A 15,322-nucleotide genomic window follows, 5' to 3' on the forward strand; every position below is an offset into this window, starting at 1 on the left:
TCCACCCTGCTAACCACAAACACCACCAAAAAAGGGTGGGAGATGAAATTTTGCATCAATCACATCTTGTCTGCAAAACATTAGAGATTATTTAAGGAGAATTCAGAGATTTATAGGGGGCTTGGGATGAGAGAAATTATTTAGGGTTTTGTTCTAAGTAATATTCCTCAAACTTGAGAAAACTGTATGCTTCTAATCAGAGGCTCTGGAGAGAGGGTAAGGGGTTACCTGGAATTTTGTTAAGAAGGAATTTTATTATTAATGCTGTTAAGAGACAATACTGACAACATGCACACTGTGTTTCTTATAGACACAGCAATAAGATCAGCAGAGAGTGAGGCTCTTTAAAATATTGTTGTTCAAGACAGTATGAGTACAATGGAATTTAAGATTAAACCTTTACACAAGTAAATACACCATCCTATGCACTTGCTCTTAAAAATCATGCTGTATTTTGCATGAAGTGTACACTTTAAATTTCGCAAAATAGGAGACCTTCATTGACAAACTTTGGGCTTTATCTGCCATGTTGTTGACTTACAACCCCTAATGCTTCAACAGATTTATTATTTAGACTGAAATGATTCTTTTTCTGTTTAAGATTAAAGGTTTGGCTTAGGGAGAAGTGGATTTCAACACTAAGAGGAGGAAGTTTAAGTTACTGTCATATTAGTAATTTTATTTGGTTGGTTTTGGGGTCTTGGGGGCAGCGAGGTATGGTGGGGTTTTGCTTCTTGGTGTTTTTTTTTATTCTTGCTGGAATTGGTTTGGTTTAGTTTGACTTCTTTATGTTTTTGTTGTTTTTTTCTCATACCAGTATGGCATTCTGGCAACAGTTTGCCATCCATAGTGGTTTCAATGTCAAGAAGCTCAGATAAACACTATCTTATTTATTTGTCATCAAATTTACCAGTTCTGGAACAGATCATCACAACTGGTAATCTCTTCTTTCAGAAATCTCAGCCCAAACAGCCACATCCAGAGAGAATCTCTGCCTTGAGTGTTGAATGTAATCAGAGACCAAGCCAGGGAACAAGTTCTCTGGCTTCTCACACAGCTATTTCTAAATGTAAAAGTTTACATGACAAAAACAGCTACAAAACAACTACAGTTTTTCAGTCCGATCACATGCTAAGAAAAATAACTTGGAGGAATATATAGAAAGTCCTCATTATTGTACTGTAAGCATTGAATCTTGTGAAAGGATTATGTACTGTAAGAAGAGTCAAACTGTGAAAGAGTCTAGGAACCAATTGAGAAAGTCTAGGAACACACAGTAGAAGGGACATCACAATAGCAAAAATAATATTGTCTCCATTTTCCAGGCTGATGAAACTGCATTTACACTTTATAGTTTTTTGGGTTTTTTTTGTCTTTTCTTGGTCTCTCATAGAGTTTCTGTTGCTGCATTTTGTGCATGGTGTGGTTGTTTTGAGGATTTCAAGCTTTGGTCAACCTATGTCACTGCGAGATCTTTATTGCCTTTTAGCACTGGTGGGAATCAGCAGCCACTGGAGTACAAACCATAATTGCAATGATCATAATTTTTTCTGTATAATCACTCCATGTGAGTTTATATCATCCTCATCTTTCTGCTGAAGATAAAGGGATTGCTCTAGAAATGGCATCTTCTGTTGAATAATCACCTGCTGCATTCACATGTAAAAATTTAAATCCAAATTATTCTCTAGTATGCTGCTACCAGTGTCCAAGTTTACAGTTCCTTTTCCTGGAAAATTTCCTGGAAATCTTCTTCTGATACTCAAGGACATCCCAACTGTATGGTCATTAAATTTTAAAGAGCAGAAAATTATGAAAAACCTCCATTATATAGAAATACATATAGTTACACATTCCTATTTTATGTATACACATATACATGTATGAGAATAGGTATGTGATTATGCTCATTATTTATGTATATAAATGATCATCCGTTTGCTCAACTTGTCATTGATAACGTAAAAATAATTTTCGCCCTCTGGGCTATGTAGATAATGATTCAACTTTTACATCAAAACCCTTGGAACAGAAGGTATTTTCAGACTTCTTAAATGATTTTACCTTAGCCAAAATAATTCTATTAAAAGTTATTTAACTAAAAACCCAGAATGTGAGCTTTATAATTTAGACACTTATTTAAAATTTAGATAACAATTCAAAGGGAAAGAGAAACTATCATCCATGAGTTCTAAAATTTTCTTTATTCAAGAGAGGATTTTCTGTCCTGGAGGATAAATTCTAAAGGGTACTTTGAAAACCTGTAAGAAAAGAGCATTATGTCATTTCCTACATTTTGTAGCATACTTTGAAATGAGAAATCAAGAAAAGCATTTCAAGGGATTTCAAATCCTCCAAAGAAAATTTTTGTTTTTTAATTTCCTGTATTTTTTCCTTTAATATGCTCTGATTGTTATTTTTTTAACTTTGTTGCAATCTTCAACTTAATGTATCTGAAGAAATAAAAGGTTCTGACGTGAACAAAGCTAAAATGCACAGATTCAAATTTTATACCAAATTTGATTAATTTTGTCTGTATTCTACTAGCATATCAAGATAGATAAGCAGAAGATTGACACCATTTATGAAATTAAAATTTTTATGTAAGAGTTTGCACAGTTATTAATCAAAGAGAAACATATGTTAACCCAATAAAAAAAATTCTTTGTCTTGATGAAGTATGCTATTTCAGAGCACAATAACTATCCTGATGTGGCAAAAATACTGTATAGAAGTATATGACCAGATTCATATTAGTAGGAACAGTAATAGTAGCATTACTGATAGCAGTACCAGAAGGAGGAGGAGTAGTTTTAAATGACAAATTGATTAGCCAACCTTTAAAAAATTTGATTAGCATGCCTTTAAAACAAAAAAAGTAAAAAATCTCTCCTGGTTGCCATCAGACAAGCAGCTGCCTGTCAGGTCTTAGACCCTGAAGGTGTCAGTACACCAGGTCCACTCTCACTTTACCCACCTGCCAAGCTCTGCTCTCACTTCTCTGCTGTGCTGCGCTGAGATATTGCTTACTCGGTCATTCTGAAAGCCAGGCATCCTTTGACTGGGTCCAGCTGAAACCCAGGTCATATAATGGAAGAGAAATGTGGGGTTGCTTTCAGGGATCTGCTCTTTAATGGGAAGGTTTAGTCCAAAGATCCTTGGAGAGGGTCAAGACAGCAGGATTCAAGATCTACCATGTAACCTGCCTGGGTTTCACCACTTGTCACATGGTCCAGTGCTGAGGTCTGACAGGTTGAGAGAAGAGAAATTAGGATATCTTTATAGTATGTGCTGCAGGTGATTACTCTGAGAATATTGGAGAGAGAAGTCAGCATACTCCTGTAACTTTAGAAGCATTTTGTTTAAATATTTCCATGCAACTTGCAGATTACCAGTTTAACAATTTCCAATGCAACTTTTTAAATTGACAATGCTTCCTATTTTGTGATGTTAGTCCCATTTTTTTTTTCTGTACAATATTACAATGTCATTTTTTTTTGCTTTTACTTCTTATATTGTGCCTGAGCCTTTACATTATTGAATCACAACATGTGTTTCCACAATGATCACAAGCATTGAAACTGCATTTGCAAACATTTTTGGAGGTAGGTCTTGAGTTCTAATCCAGTCTCATCAGTGAATGTCTGTGAAATTTATTCATGGGTATTCACATATATGAGGTACTGTTATTCTTGTCAGTATTGTCTGTTTACTGTGGAAACTCTCTAGTAGAATGATTATATCTCTGATTCAAATCTCCTTGAGTCTAATGGATTCCATCTGGAGAGCCTACATTCTTGTAAAACCTCTAGTACAATTGGGAGGACCCTTTGTGTGGTATTCTAATGTAGTCTTCTGAAATCTTTAAGTGTTTCCAAGACAGGTCTCTATTTCTTTTCACTTTCAAATGAGTTATTCATTTCAGTGAGATTACTTCAAGCCTTGCAGCATCTTTTGCATGACAAAAAACTAAGCTAGAAATCCAGATAGGATCCACATCACAAAGCAGCATAATGTTTGGTCTAATGATTAAGCTAAGAGCCAGAAGGAGCTGGTTATGCAAGCTCAGAGACAATGAGCTCTCACCATTCAGCATCTCACTTCTTCCGCTAATTTATAGCAGCAATTCTGTGATTTTGTAGCCCTTGGTTTTGAGCACTGTCATTAAATTTCTCTTTAAAGTTGGACAAAAGTTCCTGTGAGTTTACTGCAGATGAGGTTATTGCATGTGTAGATCCTGAATAAAGTATTGACTTCATAACCTCACTGTGCTCTTATACACGGGTTCTCTGTAATAGTGAGCTTCTTACCTTAGGACACAAAATAACTTTACAGATACTTAACCCTCCTCAGTTCCTCAAGGGTTTGATTACTCTGTGCCTCACAGAAATTACAAAAAGCAGGAAAATCATATAAAGACAGTGTTGTAACAATATAAAGATACTAAAAAATAATTTTTATTCTCTGAAGTAAATCCTGAGCACTTTCCTGGGCTATGGGAATAAATTAAATGAATGGCTGTAATCTAAAATACCTGAAGACCCTTAGACATGAATATGACTTGAATATTTTTAACTTACATATTTGACAATTACTTTTAAAGAGTTCTTTATTTAATTGTTGTTGTTGTCCTCAAAAGGATTTTTGATTAAGTACTTCCCACCAGATTGTATTTTTCTCTGATAGGTAGGAGCTTCTATCTGTACTGTCAGTATTCTATCTGTAGCTCAAATAAGTTCTTCAGATTTAGAAGCGTCAGAATTTAAATGAAATCAGTAATTTCTGTTCCCTTCTCTCCAACATCACAAATGGATATCCAGTATCAGTGTACGTGGACAAAAAGATCTTCACAGGCAGTAGTGAACCCTGGCTGTGGATCTGTAAACCCAAACTGGGAGCTGGAAGAGACTAGAGTCACAGACAAAATCATGTTAATTCATAACACTTAGTGTCTGCAAAGTACAGCCAGTCACTACATACCTCTGGAATTCTGATCTTCTAAGACAGGAAATTTCTTGCAGCATACTGTGACTTTAGTCCAACTCTTTTCTGCAGAGAGAAGCAGGGGTGTGTGTGCGTGTGTGAATTGGCACATACAGGTAACCAGGGCAACCACCACAAAGCCACCACTGAAATGCAAAGTGTAGATTTATTTCATTTCCTTGCTAACAACGGGTGGCAGAGACAGGTGGCAGAGACAAGTGGCAACACAGACCCAGTTAGGATCAGCTCATCCCAGTGGACGGAGACACATGGGCACGTGGGCTCTGGTAGGCTTAGTCCATCCTCGTAAAAAGAGGCACATGAGAACACAGGCTTCATTTGGATCATCCCTGTGGACAGAGACACATGAGGACACAGGCTTCATTAGGCTCAACTCACCCTAGAGCACAGCAGGGTAGGAGGGACCACTGCCTGCCCCAACACAACAAAAGGCTTCAGGCACACAGTTTATCACAAGACTGGGCTTTTACGCCCTCACTCTCTCCCAGCAGGAGGCTCAAGCATATCTGTGAGAGTGTGCTCTCTCTACTCAGGAATTCTACTTCCTACAGCAGGCAGAGGATGAACAACACTAGGTAAAATAAATGGAGTTTTCCTGCACCAATACTTTTAGCATTCCCTGCTGCAAGATCGATTTGAGTGAAACTGTTCCCTCCTCTTTGCCAAATCTTCCAGTTTTAACCCTTTCCTTCCAACAATGTGAGCAGAAGGCCTGGCAAGCATGCTGCTATTAAACAGATACGGATCTGCATCTTGTCTAGAGTGCATACCCAGATCATGTTCTCAGCCTCTTGGAGACTGACAACACCTGGTGATGAAGTCACCGCTCCCTGAATACCTATGTTGCTTGTTCATGACATGCTTAGATGGTCCAAGCATCTACTAAGGACTGCTTCTGTCATGGCATCCCCCTTCAAGGGAAGGGGTTTGTCAGAATACAACTCTGAATGAAAGCTAACTAACACTACACTATACTGGAGATTACAGACCAGTATAGTAGAAATTGTCATGAAATTCTCCATCCCTCTTTAGCTGTGTTTTACCTGTCAAGTTTGCTCTGTGAGATTATGATTATTAGATTTAAAAATTCATGTTTATGTATGGTATGAAGTATGTGTTTTGATCTTTAATTGATAATGCTAAAAAACAAAGATTGCCCATGATACTGTCACCTCACTGACTCTAGGTTAGTGTTACCTTTTGTCTGCAAAGTTACAATAACTATGGCTACTCTTTAGTTCCAGTCTTGTCCTCTAGTAACTGCATTTCAGAAACCAATTTTATAGAGCATTAAAACAATTTTTGAAACTATTGCTTTGATTTTTTTGTCCTGACAATGAGAACCATATATTTCTAGCTTATGAACAAGTCACCAAAAGTGCTATCTGTAAATGATTTTTACAGTTCTATCTGTAAATGAGAATGTAAGTAATTGTCCTTGATAGAAGTATTCTGTATGACTATGGGAATAAATGTGGTCACTACTGCACTAAGAAACAGTGCTAGTGCAACAATGTGGGGAAAATGTTCAAGTAACATTTACATATACAGACAGACATGCACATAAATAAACATATATAAATCCATATTTCTACCATGTACATATATACATATGTGTAATGTGTATACACACACACACACACACACACACACACACACATGAAATCAGGCTTTGCAGAAAACATCTGTTAGTGATTGTGGTTTGACTTGCTTCCATAAGGCATTAAGTTCCTTTATCATAACCATCTGTCATTTTTGCCGTGTTTACTGAATTAATTACAGAATTTTAAACAGCTCATTTAAAACAAGCCACAAACAAAATTACTATCTGGTGAGAGTAGTTTATACATAATATGTGTATTCTTACTGTGAGGACAGTAGCCACTATTAAAATTAAGTCATTCATCTAGCCTCTGAAGTTTTAGGGATATAATATTAAGTTCTGTAATGTAAAAAAGCTCATACTGTTATGAACAAACCCCAAATCCTCCAGAATTACTGAGCTACACAAAAATCAGTGTGAAGGGAAAATAAATTTAATCTTTAAACTCCATTTCTTCATTCAACAGTGGGAGATCAGACCTCTGTACTTTGAAGACAAATTAACTTTGGCATAAGTAGAAGCATTTCTCCGAGTCAATAGAAGTACCACATTTACATTTGCTGATGTAGAGCCCGGGATTTACTTTAAACCTCCATTTTTCAGCACAGGTGTGTAAGGCTTGCTTTTAGAAATCTTTCCTGTCTTAAACCCCTGTACATTTTAGGATGGATTTACGTCTCTTTATTATCACCATCATTGCTATAATGCTCTGGGAGAGAGAGGATTACTGGCCCTTGTATTACATTTTCTTGTTCCAGTTTCATGTGGGACAAACTAGGAGCAAATGCAAAAATTGACCTTCTCTTGTATGTACAGGCATTCTTGACTAAGCTGTGTAATAAATATTAGAAATGGTCAAACTGTGTCATTAAAAAAGAATTAATTCTATTATGCATTAATTATTTCTGAGAGAGTATCCAGTGGAAATATTTGGGTAAGTTCTTGCCAAGTGTCGGGGTTGAACAGTCTATCTCATTATACAAACTGTGCTCTTTATTCCTTTGTTTTTACAGTCTGTTCTAATTATGAAGACATTAGTAAGATTAGATGTCCCCAGTTGTGCCAGTTATGCAACAGTACATCCTTATTTTTGGTTTGAATATGGTTTCAGTTAAAGCATATGTCTAGTGGCTGTTATCCTTCCACATTTCAAGATATAACCTCTGACAGACTCTAAATATGTGGTTGGGCTTCATGTTATGTCTTTATTTGTTCTCTCACAAAAAATCTGCCTTCCCACAAATTGCTAAACAATTACTTTGCTTATCATCTACAGTGTGCATTATAATTTCATCACTTTCAATCTGAATTCTTGCTGAAGACCCTGGGTTGCTTTGATCTTTGAGATGAAAGTAAAATTCTCAGTATGTTTTTATTGGCACCATTCCAGCTTTCCTTTCTTGTTCTCTATAACCAAACAACCGCATACTAACATTTTAAAATACAGAGCTGCCACTATTTTAAATACTCAGTCCCATTTGCTCTTAATTATTGCACATTTAAACTGAAAATTCTCCATTTCTAAAGATGATATAGGCTTGTATGTATTCTAATTAGGCAAACTAAATTCATTTTGACTACATAATAAAGTAAACCAAACAAAAGCAAAGCTAAAGTGGGAAGTAAGTGCGCAGAAAAAGCTACTTTATGAGTACATTAGGAACTTTTCATTTAATAATACAAAGTTAATAAATGTCATAATTGAAGTTGACTTTTCAACAAATGTTTTATGACAGTCTTTAATTGCATATGTGAGCAACTGGAGAAAATGGTTACTGGCTTAAAACAACCAGACAGTATGCTTTTGTGTAAGTGTGTGTGAAGGGGCAAGGCAAGTTCTGTAAAAGTGGGATGGTGTTCTGGCCACACCCTGTCCCCTTTGGAGCCTCTAGAGCAGCTCTCAAGTCACTGGCAAACCTGAAGCAATCCCCCACAGTCAACCTCTAGAGCCTCAGTGTAGCCCCAGAGTGGCCAGTAGCCCCATCTGCAAGGAAGTGGAGGCCACAGGAGACCAGAGCAGATAAAAACCATTGCACAAAGATGCACGTGGTTTGTTCCTATTTTCTTTGGATTTTATGGCAGCTGAGACAATGCTGGATCCAGGGCTATACACATATCTCTCTTTTTGTCTCTTTCTCTCCTTTTCTTTTTCTAATTTCCTCTTGAAATCTGAGAAATTTAAGGTTGGATGGGTTGAGTTTGTTAAATCAATGCTATGTGAAATGCTTTATTTTGATTGAATGTTTGCTTTACATTTTGCTAAATTCCTGATCATCTAGAGTTTGCCATTACAGTTTGGTTTTCTAACCACCTGAGAACTTTTTTCAAGTTCTTCTTTGCACCACCTCATGTAAAAGAGGTACCTTAAGTGCCTTTTAAATAAACTCACTGAGAGGGTCTTTATAGCATGACCTTACAGTATTTTCCACCTGTGGGGAAAAAATGCCTTGAATATATTACTCTGATTCATCTGTAATAAAGGCCTCTTTATACAGTGATACAATCATATTTTGGGAAAAAATAGTATGACAAAGTAAAAATTATATCATACAGTTTACAACAAAAAGTGCAACCCTAATTGAAACATTTCATTTTTTTCAGTTGCTTCATAACCTTGAGAGCTGCAATTAGCAACTTTATTCTGGTATGTAGAATCTTTATTTGACTCATCTTTCAAGAGTGATTCCAAATACTGTCATATAAAGTTTTGTTTGGATTACAGGAATAGTATGGACTTGCAGAACTGATAGCATATAAGGGAGCTTGTGATCCCTTAGATTTAGGAAGACAGAAATAAAGAAGGATTTCACTGGATTTTCTTGAACCTTTTTCTTGTAGGACTTATATAAGCACATAGAAGCCAAGTTTTCTCATTGGATTAGTGAGTTTAGGTTTGAAGGTTTACCTAGCAGTATAACAAAAGTGTCTTAGCTGCTCCCATCAAGCCTTCTGACTATGCAGGCCTACAGACTTCATGGGTGCATTCAAACTGGGGCTGAGAGTTGTAGGAGTTTTCCTAGGCAGTCCACACTTATTCCAAGAAGCAGGTTTGTGAAGTTTGCAACCATTCATCTTCACATTTCATCTTCTTTTAGTACATGACCCTGGTTTACCTACCAACAGGCCAGCTTTCAATGCCATCAAAAGTTCCCCAGTACAAAGTGCCCATAAGTTTCCCTTTTTACACTGCCTCTGTTGTTATAGCAATTAGAGCTTTCTTTTCTCCAAAATTCTTCTATGAGACCCACTAAAGATGATATGCATACCTTCAGCAGAAACTGTAATATTTGCAATCCCTCCCCAGTGGTGTGGCTTCTGAGCAGTACTTTCATCTGGAGCCTATGATCTGACATCACACTTCAGCACTTGTAATCACAAGTACTGAGAAATTCAAATTTGCCAGACAACCCTAGTCAAACACACTATACTGGCTAGCCAGCCTGATAGACGAATGCTGTGGTTTGTATGCCAGATACCACTGAGACCCATGGCAGCCACCTTTCAGTCCCTGTTGATACTTGTCCAAGCCCAGGCTCTCCCTGCTGGGACATACTGAACAGCCCATATGTGTTAAATTTTAATAACACGTGCAATGGGGATCTCCTCTCCTTCACCAGAAATACAAGAAGAAAATGATCTGGTATAAAGGAAGAGAAAAACTCCTTCCAGACTGCAGAGTCACTGCTGCCAAAGCCCCAGTCCAGTGTTAACAAAGCTGATGCTGGAAAACCTGTGCTTAACAGTGCTGCTAATGCAAAGAGTCAGGCAGTGTCCTGAGGTGGCTTCCACACTAATAGGTCAGAGGACAGCTCATAAAGTGTGGAGACAGCACATCTGTGATTTGTGTATTATAATTTGTGTGCCAGTACTGTAGCTGAAGACAGTCCATATATGCTGCAGCCAGAGTGTGCATGGGCTCACTGGGGCACTGCTGCTGCAGCCAGGTTACAAAGGACATTGTGGAGTCTCCAAGTGAGTGGATGTGGGAAGCCCAGGTTTTCATGCCTGTATCATCCCTCCATCCCCCTCCTCCTTCCTTCTCCACCCTTCTCCTTCTCATCATGTAGTCCTGGCACAGTTGTAGCTGGATTAAGACTGAGCACCATAAGATGCTTAGGCAGGTTCAGAAAGGCTGAAAATTCCACAGATTTTTTTCGACATAAAAGACAAAAAAAATGTAGACCAAACATTTTGTGAAATGCAAAGCTCTCCTGTCTGACTATTACAGATGAAAGTGACTCTAGCTTGAAAGAGGGGACCTGCGATGAAGTTGAAAACCTGGCTGACTCTATCCTACTGTGTTGTGAAAGAATGTTCTTTCAGTCAAAGACAACCATGGTACATAGAGTCTTATGCATGTGGTCACATATATTTATTCAGCTATAAAAGCCAGGGGGAGTGGATCCTTTCAACCAACACGTTAAATATCTGTGCACATAATTAATGTAATCTGCATTAACTGTATATTAATATAACCACTATGTGAGTGGCTTACTGTAACAGAAGAAATATTTGCATTTTTAACTGAGAGACAAGTAGTGAAAGTTTTCACCTCAAACTTATTTTATTTTTCATGTTCTATTTATTTATAATTCTGCTGAGAAATATGCTGCATAATTTTGTTCTCAGAGAAATGTATTGTGAGGTTGCACACTGACATTTGTACAATTTTATACCACATGGCACATACAGAATAGACTAGGGAAATTAGTCTCTGATTTATAAACAAAACTTCTTACACAAGTGACTCATTTTAGTTAAATGTGGATGGCCCTTAATGGGAACACATATGTTTATACTAAATAACCTGCAATACCAACTAAGGTGGCACAATTTTCTCTGCCATTAGGAAGATAGATTTTGCCTTGGAGTGCCTCTACTCAGCAGAAGTACCCTTCAGGTAAGTTGAAAAGTTATCAGGCATGTAGTGTAAATGAGGAGTGGAGATTCTGGAGATGAAGGAAAACTCTACTACGCCATTAAAAAATTATCTCTTCCCTAAGATTATAAACATTCACCCATTAAAAAATATAAAAAAAAACCCCAAAAAAAACCAGTATATAACTGTAATAACTAAATGTTTCTTATAAATAGCCTAACAATTAAGACATGGAAAAAAAAATCTAAAGTTGAATCAAAAAAACCCAAACAAACCACAAACCAAACTCCAGAAATGCTGAAATTTGACCTTTGAAATTATAAGGAATATGAAGTATTTAATGACAAGTACAGGACAAGATTAGGACAAGATTAATCCTGCTGAATTTCTAGCAATAGTCCACTGTAAATCTTCTCAGAGATCAGATTAAGTTTAGATTAAGTATAGGGTGGCTACCAATACGGACAAGCTTAGAAGGTGATTTTGGGTTGATAAAATGCTTAAAAGAATATGGCAAAGTTGGCATCATCATTATTTTGGAGTGGTTTTAAAAACTGTAGTCTAGGTACAGACAAAACATCTAATAATTATGCAAGGCAAAAAATGCTAATGAAAACCACATTATTGAAGGGCAGAAAGAAAAGAAAGAATATTTTACTACTTGGTTTGAAATTTATATATCTAAATTAAGTTACTGGATTTTAGTTCTTGTAACCAGTTCCTCACAATTACAGCTCCTGCATCCACTCTTATCTCCTCGTGACCTTCCACGATTTCAGATAAGGATGAAATCTAGATACCCAGATCGACTACATATATATTTATACATACATATAAACCTCATCTTTACTATATAAACATATTGCACAGAGCTGATTTATGCACTTCAGTATGGTATTATCAGCACTTTGATTCAGTAAACTCTAAGGAGTCTATGTTAACAGAATGTCTGAAGTTTTGGGGATTTTAATTTTTTTTTAATTTATTTGCTTTTACTCTCTAATGCATACATAAATAAAAAATCAAGTGTTATCTCCCTACACTGTTTAATCTGGATTAATGAGGTGCTGGGAAATGAGAATGGAGGAGCACTTAAAAGGGATAACAAGCATGCTCCATTATTGTTGTTCTGACCAAAACTGTAAGAAAATAGTCAATTCTTTTAAGAGGTAAAACTAGATTTATTTGTTTTTTACTCTGGCAAAAATTTTTGAAGTTGTTTTATTTATGCTTAAACTAGGTGGTAGGATAATAAAATATTCCAAAATTCTGAAATTCTGTCATATTCCAAGAAAGGCATTCACTTCTATGAAATAATATTTTAGTTTTCTTGAGACACACAAACAATATATTTATCTTATTGCCACAAAACAAAAAAAAATCCCTTTGCTGCTTGTTTTATCGACTATTCCCATGGAATAGAATGAAACTGGAATGGGGATGGGGGTAAAAACATGAAACTTGATGTAATCATAAAACCGTTCACCACAAAGTAAACATGTACTGTCCCAAAGCAATTAAGTCCCAACCCTACTGATTTTTGAAGATGGATTGCAACATGTACTGGGTATCAGACAGATCTCAAAACTGAATCTAAGACATGACAATCTCCATAAACCATTTATCACTAGTTGAAGAGCATGATTGCTAGTTCAAACACAGATACCAAATTACTTATTAGTTTGAAATGTGGAGAATAGCAGAAAAAGGTCCTCTAAGCAATCAGAAAGAAAACATATCAGATGTTGAAGCTCAGTTGTCAAACCTTGGAGCAATAATAATCACAATGATAATAACAATTGTAATAATAATGATGATAATAAAAATAACAAACATCATTTTGTGTCAGTATAGTCTTTGAATAGTGGTATAATGAATTCCTTATCCTAATGCCTGTAAAATGTTGAATGCTAATAATCAGAGTGCCATTGACACCTATTTAGAACACAGACATACAGGACAAGGGCAACAGCTCCCAAGCAACTTATGAGGACTCTCTATATAGAGCGAAAAATAAACATAAAAGAATGACAGAATTTCTAAAATATCTTGTGTGTTTGTATTAAAGGGGAATAATATTTTTCAGAAATAGAGGACTTATAATGACACTGTTGGTACTTTATTTATTTATGTGAATCAAAGTCCGCCCTCTAGGAACTACTCAAGAAACTTGTCACAGAACTGAATCTGCAGGTAACCATACCTATTCCTATAAGTAACTGCCTAAATCCTCAGTGAGTGAAAAACACAAAATACATCTCTTATTTCTCAGGCAGACATTTTTTCTCATTTTCTGAGGCAATTACTCCCATTTTTACACAGAGCACAATAGGATATGTTGATAGGGATATGTTCCTTTCAACAAACAAGCTTCATCTTGCACATTTCTTTAGAGTATTCCAGTAACAAATAAGTCTTCAGAGCCTGGTGGAACATTGCATTAGAGACCTTTGAACAACTTGGTACAACTGCACTGTGAACTGGAATGTTGAACATACATATTTTCTAACAAACCTGGGATGCAACAAGGATCAGCACAGTGCTATGTCTCAGCTAAATAGATTTACCTTTTAGCGGGGCTTATTAGCTTGGAGCAATCACAGTCATCTATGCATTTATACATCTTCCAGCTCTGGAGTTTGAATCTCCTTGGTTAGCTTGGGGACCTCTGCACTGGAACCTGCTGTGCTGAGGAAATGTACCAGTCCCTGTCATATGGCTACAGAGCCAGCAGAGCTCAAAAGGTAGAAAAGCCTCAATCCTCCCAAGCTTATTTCCCCTGCCAACAAAGAATTGAAAGAGCTCCATTGTTGTATGCCGGATTGGTCCAGTTAGGGGTCTTAATAAATGTTAGTTAGGTTGGTTCAACGTACCCCCATTTCCCCCTCACAATGGTTTGCTTCAAGCTGTGCTACAGGAGCTTTTACCTGTCAATCTTGTAACCATGCCTTTTTTCCTCACAGAAAGTTCTGTGTCAATCACCCCACCTCTGCATTCCCATTTGTCCCAGAACGCTGTACCCACCTCTGTAATGTTCCCATAGGTTGTTATGTTCTATGTCACTCCCCTGTTTTCTGTCCCCATTGGGTGAGGGGGCTTCTGCCCCTGTCTGCCCACCCCCTATTTAACCCAATGCTCCCTTTGTTCAAACCACTATTTTGCCCACACGCGCCACCTGGGAATGCTGCTGCAACCACCGCTGCAGCCACGTGGGAAATAAACAGTTCTCAGCCACGTGGGGCAAGGTGTGCCTTCCCTCTCCCTTCGTCTCCTCTCAGCACGTGGCTACGAAGGCAGCAAATCCACGCGGAGGCTCAGCCCTAGAGCTCCGCACACGCGGCAGCCCCAGTCTCACCGAAAGGCAGCACCACTAGCCGGGCACCCCAGTTGACCGGGACCGGGGCAAAGAAAAACCAAAGCCACACTCCATGATTAGAAAACCCCAGAGACTCAAGTTAAAAATTACTGGTCCTCAAGTTATCTGCAAAATAGCCAGTATTTTGAGGGCATGTTAGAAGTTCTACCAACATCAGGGTATATTAAGATCTCAACATAAGATAGTAATCAGCTAGACTATTAACACTGTCTCCCTTAGATGTCATTTCTCTGTACACTGAGAAAATATTAGATAAATTTTTGTTGCTATCTACAGTAAAGAGCTCTACAATGTTTGTGTCAAGAAAAAATTCTACATTTAATAATTATACTCTATATAAATGTTAGTTCTAACGCTCTGCTTAGCATCAGAGAGGACCTTGGGCTCTCCCACAATTTTTCTTCTACATCCAAAAAACATGGATCTAATATAAAATGCATTAGAAAAGTCATATCTCCTG

Source organism: Anomalospiza imberbis, chromosome 1 (assembly GCF_031753505.1).
Source record: "Anomalospiza imberbis isolate Cuckoo-Finch-1a 21T00152 chromosome 1, ASM3175350v1, whole genome shotgun sequence".
Lineage (NCBI taxonomy): Eukaryota > Metazoa > Chordata > Aves > Passeriformes > Viduidae > Anomalospiza > Anomalospiza imberbis.